The 27437-nt window shown below is 30.2% G+C and overlaps 3 long non-coding RNA genes across 21 annotated transcripts in view; all 3 read left to right on the forward strand.

The window, feature by feature from the left end:
- Positions 1-27437, forward strand: part of LOC126917982 (uncharacterized) — a 446175-nt gene that overhangs the window by 391112 nt on the left and 27626 nt on the right. For 11 of the 14 annotated variants that reach the window (XR_007711163.1, XR_007711159.1, XR_007711165.1 and 8 more), the window contains one exon: positions 22962-22995. The exons of the other annotated variants lie outside the window; for them this stretch is intronic. This is a non-coding gene — a long non-coding RNA (uncharacterized LOC126917982). Of the gene's footprint in view, positions 1-22961; positions 22996-27437 lie in introns of those variants that run through there. 14 annotated transcript variants of the gene reach the window in all.
- Positions 7847-15504, forward strand: LOC126917976 (uncharacterized). 6 transcript variants are annotated; one of them, XR_007711151.1, is made up of 5 exons: positions 7847-8065; positions 8140-8599; positions 8679-8783; positions 14358-14405; positions 14480-14722. It is a non-coding gene; the product is annotated as an uncharacterized LOC126917976 (long non-coding RNA). The 6 variants fall into 6 exon arrangements; XR_007711150.1 differs by having other exon boundaries at positions 8140-8528; XR_007711148.1 differs by lacking the exons at positions 8140-8599; positions 8679-8783 and adding exons at positions 14743-14948; positions 15028-15504 and having other exon boundaries at positions 7852-8017; positions 14480-14581.
- The window catches only part of LOC126917986 (uncharacterized), a 31783-nt gene continuing 27383 nt past the window's right edge, over positions 23038-27437 (forward strand). The window contains exon 1 of the long non-coding RNA XR_007711183.1: positions 23038-23080. This is a non-coding gene — a long non-coding RNA (uncharacterized LOC126917986). The remainder of the gene's footprint in view (positions 23081-27437) is intronic.

A 27437-nucleotide genomic window follows, 5' to 3' on the forward strand; every position in this document is an offset into this window, starting at 1 on the left:
AGTAATAGTATATAATGTTATACGTTATAACGTAATACCATATAACGTTATACGTTATAACGTAATACTATATAACGTTACACGTAATACCGTAATAGTGTATATCGTTATACGTTATAACGTAATAGTATATAACGTTATACGATATAACGTAACACTATATTACGTTATACGTTATACCGTAATAGTATATAACGTTATACGTTATAACGTAATACTATATAACGTTACACGTTGTATAGTAATAGTATATAATGTTATACGTTATAACGTAATACTATATAGCGTTATACGTTATAACGTAATACTATATAACGTTATACGCTATAACGTTATACTATATAACGTTATACGTTATAACGTAACACTATATTACGTTATACGTTATAACGTAATAGTATATAATGTTATACGTTATAGCGTAATACTATATAACTTTACACGGTGTATAGTATTAGTATGTAACCTTATACGTTATAACGTAATACTATATAACGTCATACGATATAACGTAACTCTATATAACGTTATACGTTATACCCTAATAGTATATAACGTTATATGTTGTAACGTAATACTCTTTAACGTTACACGTTGTTTATTAATAGTATATAGCGTTATATGTTAAATCGTAATAGTATATAACGTTATACGTTACAATGTACTACTATATAACGTTACACGTTGTATAGTAATAGTATATAGCGTCATACGTTATAGCGTAATAGTATATAACGTTATACGTTATAACGTAATATTACATAATGTTATACGTTATACCGTATACGTAATAGCATATAACGTTATACGTTATACCGTAATACTATATAACGTTATACGTTATGACGTAATAGTATATAATGTTATACGTTATAGCGTAATACTATATAACTTTACACGGTGTATAGTATTAGTATGTAACCTTATACGTTATAACGTAATACTATATAACGTCATACGATATAACGTAACTCTATATAACGTTATACGTTATACCCTAATAGTATATAACGTTATATGTTGTAACGTAATACTCTTTAACGGTACACGTTGTTTATTAATAGTATATAGCGTTATATGTTAAATCGTAATAGTATATAACGTTATACGTTACAATGTACTACTATATAACGTTACACGTTGTATAGTAATAGTATATAGCGTCATACGTTATAGCGTAATAGTATATAACGTTATACGTTACAAAGTAATACTATATGCCGTTATACGTTATAACGTAATACTATATAACGTTTCACTTTGTATAGTGATAGTATATAACGTTATACGTTATATCGTAATAGAATATGACGTTATACGTTATAACGTAATACTATATAACGTTACACGTAATACCGTAATAGTGTATATCGTCATACGTTATAACGTAATAGTATATAACGTTATACGCTATAACGTAACACTATATTACGTTATACGTTATACCGTAATAGTATATAACGTTATACGTTATAACGTAATACTATATAACGTTACACGTTGTATAGTAATAGTATATAATGTTATACGTTATAACGTAATACTATATAGCGTTATACGTTATAACGTAATACTATATAATGTTATACGTTATAACGTAATACTATAAAACGTTACACGTTGTATAGTAATAGTATATAGCGTCATACGTTATAGCGTATAATATATAACGTTATACGTTATAACGTAACACTATATAACGTTACACGTTGTATAGTGATATTATATAACGTTATACGTCATAACGTAATACTATATAACATTACACGTTGTATAGTAATAGTATATAATGTTATACGTTATAACGAAATACTATATAACGTTACACGTTGTATAGTAATAGTATATAGCGTCATACGTTATAGCGTAATAATATATAACGTTATACGTTATAACGTAATACTATATAACGTTACACGTTGTATAGTGATATTATATAACGTTATACGTCATAACGTAATACTATATAACGTTACACGTTGTATAGTAATAGTATACAACGTTATATGTTAAATCGTAATGGTATATAACGTTATACGTCATAACGTAATACTGTATATCTTTACACGATGTATAGTATTAGTATATAACATTATACTTTATATCCTAATACTGTATAACGTCACATGTTATAACGTAACACTATATAACGTTATACGTTATATCGTAATAGCATATAACGTTTTACGTTATAACGTAATTCTTTATAACGTTACACGTTGTATAGTAATAGTATATAACGTTATATGTTAAATCGTAATAGTATATAACGTTATACGCTATAACGTAATACTATATAACTTTACACGATGTATAGTATTAGTATATAACGTTATACGTTCTAACGTAATGCTGTATAATGTTATACGTTATAACGTAATATTACATAACGTTATACAGTATACCGAAATAGTATATACCGTTATACGTAGTTTATAACGTTACACGATATATAGTATTAGTACACAACGTTATACGTTGTATCGTAACAGTATATAACGTTTTACGTTATAACGTAATACTATATAACGTTTCACGTTGTATAGTGATAGTATATAACGTTATACGTTATATCGTAATAGTATAAAACGTTATACGTTATAACATAATACTATATCACGTTACACGATATATAGTATTAGTATATAACGTTACACGATATAGCGTAATACTATATAACGTCATACGTTATAAAGTAATACTATATGACGTTATACGTTATAACGTAATACTATATAACGTTACACGTTGTATAGTGATAGTATATAACGTTATACGTTATAACGTAACACTATATAACGTTTCACGTTGTATAGTAATAGTATAGAACACTATTCGTTATATCGTAGTAGTATATAACGTTATACGCTATAACGTAATACTATATAACTTTACACGATGTATAGTATTAGTATATAACGTTATACGTTCTAACGTAATGCTGTATAACGTCATACTTTATAACGTAATATTACATAACGTTATACAGTATACCGAAATAGTATATGCCGTTATACGTTATAACGTAATACTATATAACGTTACACGATATATAGTATTAGTACACAACGTTATACGTTGTATCGTAACAGTATATAACGTTTTACGTTATAATGTAATACTATATAACGTAATACTATATAACGTTACACGTAATACCGTAATACTATATAACGTTACACGTAATACCGTAAAAGTGGATATCGTTATACGTTATACCGTAATAGTATGTAACGTTATACGTTATAACGTAATACTATATAACGTTACACGTTGTATAGTAATAGTATATAACGCTATACGTTATATCGTAATAGTATATAATGTTATACGTTATAACGTAATACCATATAACGTTGTACGTTATAACGTAATACTATATGACGTTATACGTTATAACGTAATACTACATAACGTTATACATTATACCGAAATAGTATATACCGTTATACGTTATAACGTAATACCATATACCGTTATACGTTATAACGTAATACTACATAACGTTATACGTTATAACGTAATACTATATAACGTTAGACGTTGTATATTAATAGTATATAACGTTATACGTTACAACGTAATACTATATAACGTTACACGTTGTATAGTAATAGTATATAGCGTTATACGTTATAGCGTAATGGTATATAACGTAATACTATATAACGGTACACGTTGTATAGTAATAGTATATAGCGTCATACGTTATAGCGTAATGGTATCTAACGTAATACTATATAACGCCACACGTAATACCGTAATAGTTTATATCGTTATATGTTATAACGTAATAGTACATAACGCTATACGTTATATCGTAATAGTATATAATGTTATACGTTATAACGTAATACCATATAACGTTATACGTTATAACGTAATACTATATGACGTTATACGTTATATCGTAATCCTACATAACGTTATACGTTATACCGTAATAGCATATAACGTTATACGTTATACCGTAATACTATATAACGTTATACGTCATAACGTTATAGTATATAATGTTATACGTTAAAGCGTAATAGTATATAACGTTATACGTTATAACGTAATACTATATAACGTTACACGTTGTATAGTATTAGTATATAACGTTATACGTTATATCGTAATAGTATATACCGTTATACGTTATATCCTAATAGTATATAACGTTACACGTCATACCGTAATACTGTATAACGTTACACGTTGTATAGTAATAGTATATAACGTCATACGTTATATTGTAACAGTATATAACGTTATCCGTTACATCGTGATAGTATATAACGTTATACGTTATACCGTAATACTATATAACGTTATACGTCATAACGTCATAGTATATAATGTTATACGTTAAAGCGTAATAGTATAAAACGTTATACGTTATAACGTAATACTATATCACGTTACACGATATATAGTATTAGTATATAACGTTACACGATATAGCGTAATACTATATAACGTCATACGTTATAAAGTAATACTATATGACGTTATACGTTATATCGTAATACTATATGACGTTATACGTTATATCGTAATCCTACATAACGTTATACGTTATACCGTAATAGCATATAACGTTATACGTTATACCGTAATACTATATAACGTTATACGTCATAACGTTATAGTATATAATGTTATACGTTAAAGCGTAATAGTATAAAACGTTATACGTTATAACGTAATGCTATATCACGTTACACGATATATAGTATTAGTGTATAACGTTACACGATATAGCGTAATACTATATAACGTCATACGTTATAAAGTAATACTATATGACTTTATACGTTATATCGTAATACTATATAACTTTACACGATGTATACTATTAGTATATAACGTTATACGTTATATCGTAATAGTATATAACGTTTTACGTTATAACGTAATACTATATAACGTCACACGATATATAGAATTAGAATACAACGTTATATGTTATATCGTAATGGTATATAACGTTACACGTTATATAGTAATAGTATATGACGTTATATGTTAAATCGTAATAGTATATAACGTTATACGTTATAACGTAATACTATATAACGTTGCACGTTATAACGTAATACTGTATAACGTTGCCCGTCATACCGTAATAGTATGTAACGTTAAACGATATAACGTAATACTATATAACGTTACACGTTATATAGTAATAGTATAGAACGCTATGCGTTATATCGTAAGAGTATATAACGTTATACGCTATAACGTAATACTATATAACTTTACACGATGTATAGTATTAGTATATAACGTTATACGTTCTAACGTAATGCTGTATAATGTTATACGTTATAACGTAATATTACATAACGTTATACAGTGTACCGAAATAGTATATACCGTTATACGTAGTTTATAACGTTACACGATATATAGTATTAGTACACAACTTTATACGTTGTATCGTAACAGTATATAACGTTTTACGTTATAACGTAATACTATATAACGTTTCACGTTGTATAGTGATAGTATATAACGTTATACGTTATTTCGTAATAGTACAAAACGTTATACGTTATAACATAATACTATATCACGTTACACGATATATAGTATTAGTATATAACGTTACACGATATAGCGTAATACTATATAACGTTACACGTTGTATAGTGATATTATATAACGTTATACGTCATAACGTAATACTATATAACGTTACACGTTGTATAGTCATAGTATATAACGTCACACGTTATATAGTAATAGTATAGAACGCTATGCGTTATATCGTATGAGTATATAACGTTATACGCTATAACGTAATACTATATAACTTTACACGATGTATAGTATTAGTATATAACGTTATACGTTCTATCGTAATGCTGTATAACGTTATACGTTATAACGTAATATTACATAACGTTATACAGTATACCGAAATAGTATATGCCGTTATACGTTATAACGTAATACTATATAATGTTACACGATATATAGTATTAGTACACAACGTTATACGTTGTATCGTAACAGTATATAACGTTTTACGTTATAATGTAATACTATATAACGTAATACTATATAACGTTACACGTAATACCGTAATACTATATAACGTTACACGTAATACCGTAATAGTGGATATCGTTATACGTTATACCGTAATAGTATGTAACGTTATACGTTATAACGTAATACTATGTAACGTTACACGTTGTATAGTAATAGTATATAACGCTATACGTTATATCGTAATAGTATATAATGTTATACGTTATAACGTAATACCATATAACGTTGTACGTTATAACGTAATACTATATGACGTTATACGTTATAACGTAATACTACATAACGTTATACATTATACCGAAATAGTATATACCGTTATACGTTATAACGTAATACCATATACCGTTATACGTTATAACGTTATACTGTTACGTTTCGCTATCCAAATTTTGAAATTTTAAACAATGTAGTAGTCGCTGCCACCAGAAACAGTCTAAGGACTGTTTCAATTAGATATTTCTTGTTAGATTATGTAGCGTTGATCGGAGTTTAGGCCACTGGTCAACAATCTCCACGTTTCGGCTAACCTGCTATGCGCAGGAATACTAGCACGGGAGAGGATTGTTTGGAATAAACAATTATATTATAAATAATTATTACAGGCGGAATTAATGACGAATTATACTAATCATTGATATTATTTATTATTTTAATTATTAGTTATTAATAATAATTAAAGTTAACTCACCTGACGTTGGTCTCCGCTGATGAACGGGCAGGCCGCTGGGGTGATTCCGGTTTTACAAAGATCGACACTTCTATAATTTTTCGTTTTAATCTTTATTTAATTTGAACAGTGTAAGCAACAGTGTGTCCGGACGTGTTTAACAATTCGAAATTCTAACACAAAAACTTGAGCCAACTATTGTTTTGATTCTAACTGACTAATAACAATTATTTTATAATTCGAACTGACTAATAACATTTATATCTCGTAATTCTTAAACTCGAACTGGAACGAACAATTATTCTCTAATCCTAACTTAAATTCTAATTAAATCAACTGAACGAACTGATATCAGGCTCACTCAAATTCAATTGAACGACTAACAATTACTCTCCTTATTTTCGCTAAATTCTCCTGAACCAACTAATCACAATTGCTCTATCGTATTTCTTTATTCTAACTGAATTACTCTTCTTTAATTTCGTTAAATTCTCCCGAACGCTAACAATTTCTCTGACTATAGTCTAACTGAACCAACTAACGGCAGTTACTCTCTTTTCACAATTACTCTGATTGTTCTAACTGAACCACTAACAATTAATCGCTAACGCTAACGCTAACAATTAATCTGACTCTTCTTTATTTTTCGCTAAATTCTCCCGAACGCTAACAATTACTCTCTTCTATTCCTTTATTCAACTGACCCGCTAACAATTACTCTCCTTATTTTCGCTAAATTCTCCTGAACCAACTAATCACAATTGCTCTATCCTATTTCTTTATTCTAACTGAATTACTCTTCTTTAATTTCGTTAAATTCTCCCGAACGCTAACAATTTCTCTGACTATATTCTAACTGAACCAACTAATGGCAGTTACTCTCTTTTCACAATTACTCTGATTGTTCTAACTGAACCACTAACAATTAATCGCTAACGCTAACGCTAACAATTAATCTGACTCTTCTTTATTTTTCGCTAAATTCTCCCGAACGCAAACAATTACTCTCTTCTATTCCTTTATTCAACTGACCCGCTAACAATTACTCTCTTCTATTCCTTTATTCAACTGACCCGCTAACAATTACTCCCTTACTCTTTTATTCAACTGGTAACGATTACTCCCTTCTATTCCTTTATTCAACTGACCCGCTAACAATTACTCCGATTTGAATTGTGTCGCTACGCTTTTTATAATGACATCCCCAATGGGATGACAGTCACGTGACAGTTCGTTCCGGTGGGAATCGCAATGCTGCAGGTTTTTAGAGTTTCCATGAGAGAACGTGGATTTTGATGATTACAGGTTATGTTGAGTGATGGACACAAAAGCGTCCGCGCCTGTGCGAACTGTGTGAGTATGTGTTTTTAGTATTCTATCTCGTTTCGCATGTTGTTTGTTTCCTTAAACTTGTGAATTTGTTTTAGCGCAAGAGGAAGAAGATATGTGAATGGTACGAGATGACGTGATCGACGTGCGTGTGTGAATATGTGCGAAGGATGATGCTGAAGTGGCGGTTTTCCATCCAAATAGGCACAGTGGCACCTTCGTTGGCGTCGTGTCCTGATGATCTTTTGACAATTTGGTTTTATTTGACAATATGAGATATATTTTGCTCCTTGTAGATTTATATGTCCATATTTGCTATATATTAAATCGTGTATATTTTATATTACCTTCTTGTTATTAGGTTATTAGTTGTGTAACTCCAGTTTCTGATCTATGGAAAGTGGTGAAACGTCTTCACGAAATACAATTTCATTCGTTTTCCTCCCTTGCATTGGCACGCTGTGAGTGGTGTCGACTTCCAAATGAGGTTTGTGCATCTTGATTATTATGCGTTTAATGATAGATACTTTGTCAGAGGTTCCCATGCGGATTGTCTCGGTGTGTATCTTGTTATGATTTCTTTTATTTAGTTCATCCTGCTTCTTTCGTGTTTTATTCACTGCATATGATATTTCAGTGCAAGAAGAAGAAGAACTGTAAAGAATCCGTAAGTGGCCCTAGAAGACGCAGTCATCGTGTGAGGTGTTGTCGGCAGGAACGAAGAGTCGAAGTTGTTGAAGAAGTCGTGTGACATTTGTATTGTTTCCGGTTATATACAACGCTATTTCACATATCTATGTATATATATATATATTATTATATTATTATATATTATTATACTAAATCTTCAGTTGGTTTAGTTGAATGTTCAGTAATGTAATTTTTACAAGGTGGTTTTGTATATTAGATGAGTAGTTGTTCGATATAATAATATGTGTATATATATATATACATTTTACAATGTAATTTTCCATTATGTAAAATATATATATGCATATGTATATGTGCGCGTATTGTTATTCTCATTGTTTCTCGGATCGTTAATTGGTTGAATATTCCATAATGTGGATTTCGTATATAATTCTCTAGGTTCGTAGAAATGTAAATCTATATATTTATTTCTTTGCGCTTTAATGGTTTAATAACGTATACATACATATATATATATATATATCTATATATTATGAATTTTTCCCAAAGATACGCGTACGCATGTGTATATCTATATATGTGTGTGTCGCAGAGTAATCTTGTATACAATTTTCACTTTCATTAGAATGCTGATGTAGTGTAGTATATTTTATTTCTTTTATATTTTATTAGATTACCAATTATTCAGATTCACGAAGTAGGTAACACACACAGATATGCATACACGTGTGTGTATATACATGTGTTTTCGCAGAGAAATCTCATACATTTGAATCGCGGCTTGTTTTATTTATTGGTTCATTTAATTATTTCATTTTATTTGTATTTTATATGTCATTGCTGATTGGTTGTAGTGTTTCTTCTTATTGATTCATTTATTTCATTTTGATTGTCTGTCGTATAATTCTTTTTATTTTGATTGGTTAGTTATTAGTTAATTTATTATTATTGGTCGTGTTTAATTATTCATAAGTTATTGGTTCGTGGCGTCACGTGCGGAACGCGGGACGTGACAATACCATATAACGTTATACGTTATAACGTAATACTATATAACGTTATACGTTATATCGTAATACTATATAACGTTTGACGTTGTATAGTAATAGTATATAACGTTATATGTTAAATCGTAATAGTATATAACGTTATACGTTATAACGTAATACTGTATAACGTTATACATTATACCGAAATAGTATATACCGTTATACGTTATAACGTAATACCATATAACGTTATACGTTATAACGTAATACTATATAACGTTAGACGTTGTATAGTAATAGTATATAACGTTATACGTTACAACGTAATACTATATAACGTTACACGTTGTATAGTAATAGTATATAGCGTCATACGTTATAGCGTAATGGTATATAACGTAATACTATATAACGGTACACGTTGTATAGTAATAGTATATAGCGTCATACGTTATAGCGTAATGGTATATAACGTAATACTATATAACGTCACACGTAATACCGTAATAGTTTATATCGTTATATGTTATAACGTAATAGTATATAACGCTATACGTTATATCGTAATAGTATATAACGTTATACATTATACCGAAATAGTATATACCGTTATACGTTATAACGTAATACTATATGACGTTATACGTTATATCGTAATCCTACATAACGTTATACGTTATACCGTAATAGCATATAACGTTATACGTTATACCGTAATACTATATAACGTTATACGTCATAACGTTATAGTATATAATGTTATACGTTAAAGCGTAATAGTATATAACGTTATACGTTATAACGTAATACTATATAACGTTACACGTTGTATAGTATTAGTATATAACGTTATACGTTATATCGTAATAGTATATACCGTTATACGTTATATCCTAATAGTATATAACGTTACACGTCATACCGTAATACTATATAACTTTACACGTTGTATAGTAATAGTATATAACGTCATACGTTATATTGTAACAGTATATAACGTTATCCGTTACATCGTGATAGTATATAACGTTATACGTTATACCGTAATACTATATAACGTTATACGTCATAACGTCATAGTATATAATGTTATACGTTAAAGCGTAATAGTATAAAACGTTATACGTTATAACGTAATACTATATCACGTTACACGATATATAGTATTAGTATATAACGTTACACGATATAGCGTAATACTATATAACGTCATACGTTATAAAGTAATACTATATGACGTTATACGTTATATCGTAATACTATATGACGTTATACGTTATATCGTAATCCTACATAACGTTATACGTTATACCGTAATACCACATAACGTTATACGTTATACCGTAATACTATATAACGTTATACGTCATAAGGTTATAGTATATAATGTTATACGTTAAAGCGTAATAGTATAAAACGTTATACGTTATAACGTAATACTATATCACGTTACACGATATATAGTATTAGCATATAACGTTACACGATATAGCGTAATACTATATAACGTCATACGTTATAGAGTAATACTATATGACTTTATACGTTATATCGTAATACTATATAACTTTACACGATGTATACTATTAGTATATAACGTTATACGTTATATCGTAATAGTATATAACGTTTTACGTTATAACGTAATACTATATAACGTCACACGATATATAGAATTAGAATACAACGTTATATGTTATATCGTAATGGTATATAACGTTACACGTTATATAGTAATAGTATATGACGTTATATGTTAAATCGTAATAGTATATAACGTTATACGTTACAACGTAATACTTTATAACGTTACACGTTATAAAGTAATACTATATGACGTTACCCGTCATACCGTAATAGTATGTAACGTTAAAAGTTATAACGTAATACTATATAACTTTACACGATTTATAGTATTAGTATATAACGTTATACGTTCTAACGTAATGCTGTATAACGTTATACGTTATAACGTAATATTACATAACGTTATACAGTATGCCGAAATAGTATATACCGTTATACGTTATAACGTAATACCATATAACGTTACACGATATATAGTATTAGTATATAACGTTATACGTTATATCGTAATAGTATATAACGTTTTACGTTATAACGTAATACAATGTAACGTTACACGTTGTATAGCAGTCCTATATAACGTTATATGTTATATCGTAATACTACATAACGTCAGATATTGTATAGTAATGGTATATAACTTTATACGTTATATCGTAATAGTATATAACGTTATACGTTCTAATGTAATGCTATATAACGTTGTACGATATAACGTAATACAACATAACGATATACATTATACGGAAATAGTATATACCGTTATACGTTATAACGTAATACTATATAACGTTGCACGTTGTATAGTGATAGTATATAACGAGATACGTTATATCGTAATAGTATAAAACGTTATACGGTATAACGAAATACTATATAACGTTACACGTTGTATAGTGATAGTATATAACGTTATACGTTATAACGTAATACTATGTAACGTTACACGTTGTATAGCAGTCCTATATAACGTTATATGTTATAACGTAATACTACATAACGTCAGATATTGTATAGTAATGGTATATAACTTTATATATCGTAATAGTATATAACGTTATACGTTCTAATGTAATGCTATATAACGCTGTACGATATAACGTAATACAACATAACGATATACATTATACGGAAATAGTATATACCGTTATACGTTATAGCGTAATACTATATAGCGTTACAGGATATATAGTTATAACGTTATAGTATATAACGTTACACGTTGTGTAGGAATAGTATATAACGTCATACGTTATATTGTAACAGTATATAACGTTATCCGTTACATCGTAATAGTATATAACGTTATACGCTATAACGTAATACGATATAACGTTATACGATATATAGTATTAGTATATAACGTTATATGTTATATCGTAATAGTATATAACGTTTTACGTTATAACGTAATACTATATAACTTTACAGGATGTATAGTATTAGTATATAACGTTATACTTTGTAACGTAATACTATATAACGTTATACGTTACAACGTAATACTCTATAACGTTATACGTTATACCGTAATAGTATATAACGTTATGTGTTATAACGTAACACTATATATCGTAATACTATATAACGTTACACGTTATACCGTAATAGTATATACCGTTATACGTTATAACGTAATGCTATATGACGTTACACGTTGTACGGTAATAGTATGTATCGTTATACGTTATACCGTAATATTATGTAACGTTATACGTTATTACGTAATACTATATAACGTTACACGTTGTATAGTAATAGTATATAACGTCAAACGTTATAGCGTAATAGTATATAACGTTATACGTTACAACGTAATACTACATAACGTTATACGTTATACCGTAATAGTGTTACGTTTGGCTATCCAAATTTTCAAATTTTAAACAGTGTAGTAGTCGCTGCCACCAGAATCAGTCTAAGGACTGTTTCAATTAGATATTTCTTGTTAGATTAAGTAGCGTTGATTGGAGTCTAGGCCACTGGTCAACAATCTCCACGTTTCGGCTAACCTGCTATGCGCAGGAATACTAGCACGGGAGAGGATTGTTTGGAATAAACAATTATATTATAAATAATTATTACTGGCGGAATTAATGACGAATTATACTAATTATTGATATTATTTATTATTTTAATTATTAATTATTAATAATAATTAAAAGTTGACTCACCTGACGTTGGCCTCCGCTGATGAACGGGCAGGCCGCTGGGGTGATTCCGATTTTACAAAGATTGACACTTCCATAATTTTTTGTTTTAATCTTTATTTAATTTGAACAGTGTAAACAACGGTGTGTCCGGACGTGTTTAACAATTCGAAATTCTCACACAAAAACTTGAGCCAACTATTGTTTTAATTCTAACTGACTAATAACAATAATTTTATAATTCGAACTGACTAATTACATTTATATCTCGTAACTCTTAAACTCGAACTGGAACGAACAATTATTCTCTAATTCTAACTTAAATTCTAATTAAATCAACTGAACGAACTGATATCAGACTCACTCAAATTCAATTGAACGATTAACAATAATCTCCTTATTTTCGCTAAATTCTCCCGAACGCTAACAATTAATCTATACTATTTTCGCTAAATTCTACTGAACCAACTAATCACAATTGCTCTATCCTATTTCTTTATTCTAACTGAATTACTCTTCTTTAATTTCGTTAAATTCTCCCGAACGCTAACAATTTCTCTGACTATATTCTAACTGAACCAACTAATGGCAGTTACTCTCTCTTCACAATTACTCTCCTTTGTTCCAACTGAACCACTAACAATTAATCGCTAACGCTAACGCTAACAATTAATCTGACTCTTCTTTATTCTAACTGAACCACTAACAATTATTCTTCTTTATTTTCGCTAAATTCTCCCGAACCGCTAACAATTACTCTCTTACTCTTTTATTCAACTGACTCGCTAACAATTACTCTGATTTGAATTGTGTCGCTACGCTTTTTATAATGACATCCCCAATCGGATGACAGTCACGTGACAGTTCGTTCCGGTGGGAATCGCAATGCTGCAGGTTTTTAGAGTTTCCATGAGAGAACGTGGATTTTGATAATTACAGGTTATGTTGAGTCATGGACACAAAAGCGTCCGCGCCTGTGCGAACTGTGTGAGTATGTGTTTTTAGTATTCTATCTCGTTTCGCATGTTGTTTGTTTCCTTAAACTTGTGAATTTGTTTTAGCGCAAGAGGAGGAAGATATGTGAATGGTACGAGATGACGTGATCGACGTGCGTGTGTGAATATGTGCGAAGGATGATGCTGAAGGGGCGGTTTTCCATCCAAGTAGGCACAGTGGCACCTTCGTTGGCGTCGTGTCCTGATGATCTTTTGACAATTTGGTTTTATTTGACAATATGAGATATATTTTGCTCCTTGTAGATTTATATGTCCATATTTGCTATATATTAAATCGTGTATATTTTATATTACTTTCTTGTTATCAGGTTATTAGTTGTGTAACTCCAGTTTCTGATCTATGGAAAGTGGTGAAACGTCTTCACGAAATACAATTTCATTCGTTTTCCTCCCTTGCACTGGCACGCTGTGAGTGGTGTCGACTTCCAAATGAGGTTTGTGCATCTTGATTATTATGCGTTTAATGATAGATACGGAGGTAGCTTTGTCAGAGGTTCCCATGCGGACTGTCTCGGTGTGTATCTTGTTATGATTTCTTTTATTTAGTTCATCCTGCTTCTTTCGTGTTTTATTCACTGCATATGATATTTCAGTGCAAAAAGAAGAAGGATTGTAAAGAATCCGTAAGTGGCCCTAGAAGACGCAGTCATCGTGTGAGGTGTTGTCGGCAGGAACGAAGAGTCTAAGTTGTTGAAGAAGTCGTGTGACATTTGTATTGTTTCTGGTTATATACAACGCTGATATTTCACATATCTATGTATATATATATATATTATTATATTATTATATATTATTATATTAAATCTTCAGTTGGTTTAGTTGAATGTTCAGTAATGTAATTTTTACAAGGTGGTTTTGTATATTAGGTGAGTAGTTATTCGATATAATAATATGTGTATATATATATATATATACATTTCACAATGTAAATTTCCATTATGTTAAATATATATATGCATATGTATATGTGCGTGTATTGTTATTCTCATTGTTTCTCGGATCGTTAATTGGTTGAATATTCCATAATGTGGTTTTCGTATATAATTCTCTAGGTTCGTAGAAATGTAATTCTATATATTTATTTCTTTGCGTTTTAATGGTTTAATAACGTATACATACATATATATATATATGTCGGATTAGAGTCAGGATTAAGGAAATGGGCGTTTAATGGATTTTCATTAGAATTAGCCATTGTCGTGATACGACAGAGAGTTTATTAGCACAGGCTTATTAACAAGATTAAGCACTCGTAGCACTAGTGATGATGACCTTAGGTTCGAACGAATCCGCGGTCACGGGATGATAAACGTATGTTATCGCACAGTTCAAGTCTAACTCTTTGTTAACTAGACGTGAGATATTCACTGGTTGTAAGATAGTACTGTCACTCGTCAATGAGTCCACACGAAAGAATGACTCTCCGCCTCGACGATGTCGTCGAGGAAAACTATATAGGGTGGGTCTAAGGATATGAGATCCTCGGATTCGTCAAAGAAAGCTTTCGTTCCAAAAGTGCGGGAAATTAGCGCTGTTGCTAATTGGTCGATCTCCATATCGGCGTTTTGAAAGAGATGCTGGCCGCCCTTAAGGGGGGGTTGTTGACGGGGCATCGTTCGTGGAAGATAGGCTTCTCCTATCTTCCCGTAGTTGCGACAAGGACTGTTTGTCTAAATGAAGAACTTTGCTTGACTAAATCTTAAAATTTATTGCGGGTCCTCACGTTAGCTAAACATACTGCGGAGGTATATCGATATCTGGAGATCATCTTACCCGAAGGATAGGATCTGCGTGTGGCGAGCCACGGAACAGAAACCTTTGAAATATTTACTGCCATGTGTCACTACGGCCACTTCTTTAAAGGAGAGGTATGGAGTTACTCTGTGCCCTTGTTAGATAAAACGTTCATCCCTTGACCGCGGCTACGTTCGGCGACCGATTGTCGCCCCGAGCCCAAGCTCATGATCACAAATCTCGAACAATCGGAGCAACATTTGTTTATGCTAAGTTACAGAGTTACGGTATTCCCGCGAATCCAAGGAGGAGTTCCGGTGTTCTTTCATCTCCGACATATATATATATATATTATGAATTTTTCCCAAAGATACGCGTACGCATGTGTATATCTATATATGTGTGTGTCGCAGAGCAATCTTGAATACAATTTTCACGTTTATGAGAATGCTGATGTAGTATACTATATTTTATTTCTTTTATTTATTTTATTAGATTACCGATTATTCAGATTCAGGAAGTAGGTCACACACACAGATATGCATACACGTGTGTGTATATACATGTGCTTTCGCAGAGAAATATCATACATTTGAATCGCGGCTTCTTTTATTCATTGGTTCATTAAATTATTTCATTTTATTTGTATCTTATATGTCATTGCTGATTGGTTGTAGTGTTCCTTCTTATTGATTCATTTATTTCACTTTGATTGTCTGTCGTATAATTCTTTTTATTTTGATTGGTTAGTTATTAGTTAATTTATTATTATTGGTCGTGTTTAATTATTCATAAGTTATTGGTTCGTGGCGTCACGTGCGGAACGCGGACGTGACAATAGCATATAACGTTATACGTTATATCGTAATAGTATATAATGTTATACGTCATAACGTAATACTATATAACGTTACACATTATACCGTAATAGTATGTAACGTTAAACGTTATAAAGCAATACTATGTAACGTTACACGTTGCATAGTAGTCCTATATAACGTTATATGTTATAACAAATACTACATAACGTCAGAAATTGTATAGTAATGGTATATAACTTTATACGTTATATCGTAATAGTATATAACGTTATACGTTATAACGTAATACTACATAATGTTATACGTTATGCCGTAATAGTAAATACCATTAAAAGTTATAACGTAATACTTCATAACGTTATACGTTATACCGTAATAGTATATAACGTTATACGCTATAACATAATACGATATAACGTTACACGATATATAGTATTAGTATATAACGTTATACGTTATAACGTAATACTATATAACGTTACACGTTATAACGTAATACAATATAACGTTTCACGTTGTATAGTGATAGTATATAAAGTTATACGTTATAACGTAATACTTCATAGCGTTATACATTACAACGTAATACTCCATAACGTTATAGGTTATACCGTAATAGTATTTACCGTTATACGTTATAACGTGATAGTATATATCGTTACTCGTTATAACGTAGTACTATATAACGTTATACGTTACAACGTAATACTATATAACTTTACACGATGTATAGTATTAGTATATAACGTTATACTTTGTAACGTAATACTATATAAAGTTATACGTTACAACGTAATACTATATAACGTTATACGTTATAACGTAATACTACATAACGTTACGCGTTGTATAGTAATAGTATATAACGCTATACGTTATATTGTAATAGTATATATTGTTATACGTTATAACGTAATACCATATAACGTTATAAGTTATAACGTAATAGTATATAAAGTTATACGTCATAACGTAATACCACATAACGTTATACGTTATACCGTAATAGTAAATAACATTATACGTTACAACGTAATACTACATAACGTTATACGTTATACCGTAATAGTATATAAAATTATACGTTATAACGTAATACCACATAACGTTATACGTTATACAGTAATATTATATACCGTTATACGTTATAACGTAATAGTATATATCGTTATACGTTATAACGTAATAGTATTTAACGTTATACGTTCTAACGTAATGCTATATAACGTTACACGTTGTATAGTATTAGTATATAACGTTATACGTTATATCGTAATAGTATATAACGTTTTACGTTATAACGTAATACTATATAACGCTATACGTCATATCGTAATAGTATATAACGTTATACGTTATAACGTAATAGTATATAACGTTATACGTTATAACGTAATACTATATAGCGTTACACGTTATATCGTAATAGTATATAACGTTAAACGTTATAACGTAATACTACATAACGTTATACGTTATACCGTAATAGTATGTAACGTTATACGTTATTAAGTAATACTACATTACGTTTCGCGTTGTATAGTAATACTATATAACGTCATACGTTATACCGTAATTGTATATAACGTCATACGTTATAACGTAATACTACATAATGTTATACGTTATACCGTAATAGTATATACCGTTATACGTTATAACGTAATAGTATATAACGTTATGCGTTATATCGTAATAGTATATAACATTATACGTTATTTCGTAATAGTATATAATGTTATACGTTATAACGTAATACCATATAACGTTATAAGTTATAACGTAATACTATATAACTTTACACGATGTATAGTATTAGTATATAACGTTATACGATATATCGTAATACTATATAACGTCATATGTTATAACGTAATACTACATAATGTTATACGTTATGCCGTAATAGTAAATAACATTATACGTTATAACGTAATACTTCATAACTTCATACGTTATACCGTAATAGTATATAACGTTATATGTTATAACGTAATACTATATAACGTTACACGATATGTAGTAATAGTGTATAACGCTATACGTTATATCGTAATAGTTTATAATGTTATACGTTATAACGATATAGAATATAATGTTATACGTTATAACCTAATACTATATAACGTTACAGGATGTATAGTATTAGTATATAACGTTGCACGTTATAACGTTATAGTGTATAATGTTATACGTTATACCGTAATGCTATATAACGTTACACGTTGTATAGTAATAATATATGACGTTATACGTTATATCGTAATACTATGTAACGTTATACGTTATAACGATATAGAATATAATGTTATACGTTATAACGTAATACTATATAACGTTACACGATGTATAGTATTAGTATATATCGTTATACGTTATAACGTAATACCACATAACGTTATACGTTATACCGTAATAGTATATACCGTCTTAAGTTATAACGTGATATATATATCGTTATACGTCATAACGTAGTACTATATAACGTTATACGTTACAACATAATACTATATAACGTTACACGTTGTGTGGCAATTGTATATAATGTTATGCTTTATATCGTAATAGTATATAACATTATACGTTATATCGTAATAGTATATAACGTTATACGTTATAACGTAATTCTATATAACGTTATACGTTATAACGATATAGAATATAATGTTATACGTTATAACGTAATACTATATAACGTTACACGATGTATAGTATTAGTATATATCGTTATACGTTATAACGTAATACCACATAACGTTATACGTTATACCGTAATAGTATATACCGTTATACGTTATAACGTGATATATATATCGTTATACGTCATAACGTAGTACTATATAACGTTATACGTTACAACGTAATACTATATAACGTTACACGTTGTGTGGCAATTGTATATAATGTTATGCTTTATATCGTAATAGTATATAACATTATACGTTATATCGTAATAGTATATAACGTTATACGTTATAACGTAATTCTATATAACGTTATACGTTATAAAGTAATACTATATAACGCTATACGTTAAAACGTTATACTATTGTCACGTCTCGCGTTCCGCACGTGACGCCACGAACCAATAACTTTTGAATAATTAAACACGACCAATAATAATAAATTAACTAATAACTAACCAATCAATATAAAAAGAATGATATAAATGAGTCAATAAGGAGAAACACTACAACCAATCAGCAATGACATATAAAATACAAAGAAAATGAAATAATTAAATGAACCAATAAATAAAACAAGTCGCGATTCAATTGTATGAGATTTCTCTGCGAAAACACATGTATATACACACACGTGTATGCATATCTGTGCGTGTGACCTACTTCGTGAATCTGAATAATTGGTAATCTAATAAAATATAAAAGAAATAAAATATACTACACTACATCAGCATTCTAATGAAAGTGAAAATTGTATACAAGATTGCTCTGCGACACACACATATATAGATATACACATGCGTACGCGTATCTTTGGGAAAAATTCATAATATATATATATGTATGTATACGTTATTAAACCATTAAAACGCAAAGAAATAAATATATAGAATTACATTTCTACGAACCTAGAGAATTATATACGAAATCCACATTATGGAATATTCAACCAATTAACTATCTGAGAAACAATGAGAATAACAATACACTCACATATACATATGCATATATATATTTTACATAATGGAAAATTACATTGTGAAATGTATATATATGACGGAGATGAAAGAATACTGGAACCTTCCCTTCGGAACTTTGGGAAGACCCCTAGTATTGTAATTTAGATTTCACCATAGCCGAATTAAGAAACTGTTGTCATTCGATTCGACTGTACTTATTTGAGATTTATGATAGTGAGCTCGGGCTCCAGGCGACAACCATTCGCCGAACGTAGTCGCGGTCAAGGGATGAACGTTTTGTCTAACAAAGGCATGAAGTAACTCTATAGCTCTCCTTAAAAGAAATACTTAGGACGGGGCACGACGGTAAGCATTTCAACGATTTCTGTCCCGTGGCTCGCCACACGCAGACTCTATTCTTTGAGTAAGATGATTACCAGATGTCGACGCGTCTCCACAGTACATGTTCAGCTAGCCCGAGGACCCGCTATAAATCTTAAGATCTGTTTAACTAAAGTCCTTCAAACCGACAAACAGTCCTCGTCCCAACTACTAGAAAATAGGAGAAATCTATTTTTCTCACCAACGACGCTTCCCCTTCTCGAACTTTCTCTTAAGGGCGGCTAGCACCCTTCCCTAACCACCAACATGGAAATTGACCAATTAACAGTAACGCCAATTTCCCTCACTTTCCGAATGAAGGCTTTTCTCCACGAATCCGATGATGTCGTGCCCTTAGGCACACCCGTCATAGTTTTCCTCGACAGCGTTACCGTGATGGAGAACCACTCTCCGGTACGATCTCAAAGACGATTCAAGTAACTCTCAGATACGTAGTGATTGCCTCGTGCATTAACATGGAGTACAACTTAGACGCTGAAGAAAAGTAGAGTTCGTCATCCCCTTGACCGCGGACTCGTTAGTGAGCCTAGGATCATTGTCATTAGCTTCTCGAGTATCTAATTATCGAAATTACTTGTCCAATTCCATCATAGTCATATTTGCACTAGTAAATATCTCCTCTATTGCATAATGATCACGTCTAGCGCCAATAGGGATTCGTTTCACGCCCTCAAACCTAACTCAAATCTTAACGCCAACCCGACACATATATATATACAAATATTATTATATCGAACAACTACTCATCTAATATACAAAACCACCTTGAAAAAATTACATTACTGAACATTCAACTAAGCCAACTGAAGATTTAATATAATAATATATAATAATATAATAATATATATATATATATATATATATATATATATACATAGATATGTGAAATATCAGCGCTGTATATAACCAGAAACAATACAAATGTCACACGACTTATTCAACAACTTCGACTCTTCGTTCCTGCCGACAACACCTCACACGATGACTGCGTCTTCTAGGGCTACTTACGGATTCTTTACAATCCTTCTTCTTCTTGCACTGAAATATCATATGCAGTGAATAAAACACGAAAGAAGCAGGATGAACTAAATAAAAGAAATCATAACAAGATACACACCGAGACAGTGCGCATGGGAACCTCTGACAAAGATACCTCCGTATCTATCATTAAACGCATAATAATCAAGATGCACAAACATCATTTGGAAGTCGACACCACTCACAGCGTGCCAATGCAAGGGAGGAAAACGAATGAAATTGTATTTCGTGAAGACGTTTCACCACTTTCCATAGATCAGAAACTGGAGTTACACAACTAATAACCTAATAACAAGAAAGTAATATAAAATATACACGATTTAATATATAGCAAATATGGACATATAAATCTACAAGGAGCAAAATATATCTCATATTGTCAAATAAAACCAAATTGTCAAAAGATCATCAGGACACGACGCGAACGAAGGTGCCACTGTGCCTATTTGGATGGAAAACCGCCACTTCAGCATCATCCCTCGCACATATTCACACACGCACGTCGATCACGTCATCTCGTACCATTCACATATCTTCCTCCTCTTGCGCTCAAACAAATTCACCAGTTTAAGGAAACAAACAACATGCGAAACGAGACAGAATACTAAAAACACACTCACACAGTTCGCACAGGCGCGGACGCTTTTGTGTCCATGACTCAACATAACCTGTAATCATCAAACTCCACGTTCTCTCATGGAAACTCTGAAAACCTGCAGCATTGCGATTCCCACCGGAACGAACTGTCACGTGACTGTCATCCGATTGGGGATGTCATTATAATAAGCGTAGCGACACAATTCGAATCGGAGTAATCGTTACCAGTTGAATAATAGAGTAAGAGAGTAATTGGTAGCGGTTCGGGAGAATTTAGCGAAAATAGAGAGAGTAATTGTTAGCGGGTCAGTTGAATAAAGGAATAGGAGAGAAATTGTAGCGTTCGGGAGAATTTAACGAAAATAAAGAAGAGTAATTGTTAGCGGGTCAGTTGAATAAAGGAATAGAAGAGTAATTGCTAGCGTTCGGGAGAATTTAGAGAAAATAAGGAGAGTAATTATTAGTCGTTCAATTGAATTTGAGTGAGTCTGATATCAGTTCGTTCAGTTGATTTAATTAGAATTTAAGTTAGGATTAGAGAATAATTGTTCGTTCCAGTTCGAGTTTAAGAATTACGAGATATAAATGTTATTAGTCAGTTCGAATTATAAAATAATTGTTATTAGTCTGTTAGAATTTAAACAATAGTTGGCTCAATTTTTGTGATAGTATCTCGAATTGTTAAACACGACCGGACACACTGTTGTTTACACTGTTCAAATTAAGTAAAGATTAAAACGAAAAATTATAGAAGTGTCCATCTTTGTAAAAGCGGAATCACCCCAGCGGCCTGCCCGTTCATGAGCGGAGGCCAACGCCAGGTGAGTAAACTTTAATTATTATTAATAATTAATAATTAAAATAATAAATAATCTCAATAATTAGTATAATTCGTCATTAATTCCGCCAGTAATAATTATTTATAATATAATTGTTTATTCCAAACAATCCTCTCCCGTGCTAGTATTCCTGCGCATAGCAGGTTAGCCGAAACGTGGAGATTGTTGACCAGTGGCCTAAACTCCAATCAACGCTACTTAATCTAACAGGAATTATATAATTGAAACAGTCCTTAGACTGTTTCTGGTCGCAGCGACTACTACATTGTTTAAAATTTGAAAATATCGATAGCGAAACGTAACACTATATAACGTTATACGCTCTAACGTAATGCTATATAACGTTATACGTTATAACGATATAGAATGTAATGTTATACGTTATAACGTAATACTATATTACGTTATACGTTATAACGTAATACTACATAACGTTATACGTTATACCGTAATAGTATATACCGTTATACGTTATAACGATATAGAATGTAATGTTATACGTTATAACGTAATACTATATAACGTTATACGTTATATCGAAATACAATACAACGTTATACGTTATATCGTAAGAATATAAAACGTTATACGTTGTTACGATATACTACATAACGTTATACGTTATATCGTAATACTATTGATCGTTAAACGTTATATCGTAATACAATATAACGTTCAGCGTTGTAACGGCATACTACATAACTTTATACGCTATATCGTATTGTTATATAACGTCATACGTTATATCGTAAAACTATGTAACCTTATACGTTGTAACGGTATATTACATATCGTTATACTTTATATCGTAACACTATACAACGTTATACGTTATATCCTAATACTATACAACGTTATACGTTATTACGTAATACTATATTACGTTACGCGTTGTATAGTAATACTATATAACGTCATACGTTATAGCGTAATTGTATATAACGTCATACGTTATAGCGTAATTGTATATAACGTCATACGTTATAACGTAATACTACATAATGTTATACGTTATACCGTAATAGTATATACCGTTATACGTTATAACATAATAGTATATAACGTTACACGTTATACCGTAATAGTATATACCGTTATACGTTATAACGTAATAGTATATAACGTTACACGTTATACCGTAATAGTATATACCGTTATACGTTATAACGTAGTACTATATACCGTTATAAGTTACAACGTAATACTATATAACGTTACACGTTGTATGGCAATTGTATATAACGTTATGCGTTACATCGTAATAGTATATAACATTATACGTTATTTCGTAATAGTATATAACGTTATACGTTATAACGTAATACTATACAACGTTATAAGTTATAACGCAATACTATATAAAGCTATACGTTAAATCGTAATACTATATAACGTTATACGTTCTAACGTAATGCTATATAACGTTATACGATATATCGTAATAGTATATACCGATATACGTTATAACGTAATACTATATAACGTAACACGTTGTATGGTAATAGTATATAACGTTATGCAGTATATCGCAATAGTATATAACGTTATACGTTATAATGTAGTACTATATAACGTTATACGTTATAACGTAGTACTATATAACGTTATACGTTATACCGTAATAGTATATACCGTTATACGTTACAACGTGATAGTATATAACGTTACTCGTTATAACGTAGTACAATATAACGTTGTACGTTATAACGTAATACTACATAACGTTATACATTATACCGAAATAGTATATACGTAATACTATTTAACGTAATACTAATATACGTAATACTATTTAACGTTACACGATGTATGGTAGTAGTATATAACGCTATACGTTATATCGTAATAGTATATAATGTTATACGTTATAACGTAATACCATATAACGTTATACGTTATAACGTAATACTACATAACTTTACACGATGTATAGTATTAGTATATAACGTTATAAGATTTAACGTAATGCTATATAACGTTATACGTTATAACGTAATACTACATAACGCCATACATTATACCGAAATAGTATATACCGCTATACGTTATAACTCAATACTATATAACGTTACACGTTGTATAGTAATAGTACATATCGCTATACGTTATATAGTAATAGTATATAATGTTATACCATATAACGTAGTACCATATAACGTTATACGATATAACGATATAACGTAATACCGTATAACGTTATACGTTATAACGATAGAGTATATAATGTTATACGTTATAACGCAATACTATATAACGTTATACATTATACCGAATTAGTATATACCGTTATACGTTATAACGCAATACCGTATAACGTTACACGTTGTATAGTAATAGTATATAACGCTATACCCTATATCGTAAAAGTATATAACGTTATACGTTATAACGTAATACTATATAACATTATACGTTCTAACGAAATGCTATATAACGTTATACGTTATAACGTAATACTACATAACGTTATACATTATACCGAATTAGTATATACCGTTATACGTTATAACGTAATACAATATAACGTTGCACGTTATATCATAATAGTATATAATGTTATACGTTATAACGCAATACTATATAACGTTATACATTATACCGAATTAGTATATACCGTTATACGTTATAACGTAATAGTATATAACGTTGCACGTTATATCGTAATAGTATATAACGTTATACGTCATATCGTAAAAGTATATAACATTATACGTTATATCGTAATAGTATATAGCGTTATACGTCATAACGTAATACTATATAACGTTACACGTTGTATGGTAATAGTATATAACGTTATGCGGTATATCGTAGTAGTATATAACGTTATACGTCATATCGTAAAAGTATATAACGTTATACGTTATAACGTAATACTATATAACGTTATACGTTCTAACGAAATGCTATATAACGTTATACGTTATAACGTAATACTACATAACGTTATACATTATACCGAATTAGTATATACCGTTATACGTTATAACGTAATACTATATAACGTTGCACGTTCTAACGTAATGCTATATAACGTTATACGTTCTAACGAAATGCTATATAACGTTATACGTTATAACGTAATACCATATAACGTTATACGTTATAACGTAATACTACATAACTTTACACAATGTATAGTATTAGTATATAACGTTATAAGATCTAACGTAATGCTATATAACGTTATACGTTATAACGTAATACTAGATAACGCTATACATTATACCTAAATAGTATATACCGCTATACGTTATAACTCAATACTATATAACGTTACACGTTGTGTAGTAATAGTACATATCGCTATACGTTATATAGTAATAGTATATAATGTTATACCGTATAACGTAATACCATATAACTTTATACGATATAACGATATAACGTAATACCGTATATCGTTATACGTTTTAACGATAGAGTATATAATGTTATACGTTATAACGTAATACTATATAACGTTATTCGTTATAACGTAATACTACATAACGTTATACGTTATACCGTAATAGTATAAAACGTTATACGTTATAACGTAACACTATATAACGTTATACGTTCTAACGAAATGCTATATAACGTTATACGTTATATCGTAATACTACATAACGTTATACATTATACCGAAATAGTATATACCGTTATACGTTATAACGTAATACTATATAACGTTGCACGTTATATCGTAATAGTATATAATGTTATACGTTATAACGCAATACTATATAACGTTATACATTATACCGAATTAGTATATACCGTTATACGTTATAACGCAATACTGTATAACGTTACACGTTGTATAGTAATAGTTTATAACGCTATAAGTTATATCGTAAAAGTATATAACGTTATACGTTATAACGTAATACTATATAACGTTATACGTTCTAACGAAATGCTATATAACGTTATACGTTATAACG

Source organism: Bombus affinis, chromosome 6, assembly GCF_024516045.1.
Source record: "Bombus affinis isolate iyBomAffi1 chromosome 6, iyBomAffi1.2, whole genome shotgun sequence".
Lineage (NCBI taxonomy): Eukaryota > Metazoa > Arthropoda > Insecta > Hymenoptera > Apidae > Bombus > Bombus affinis.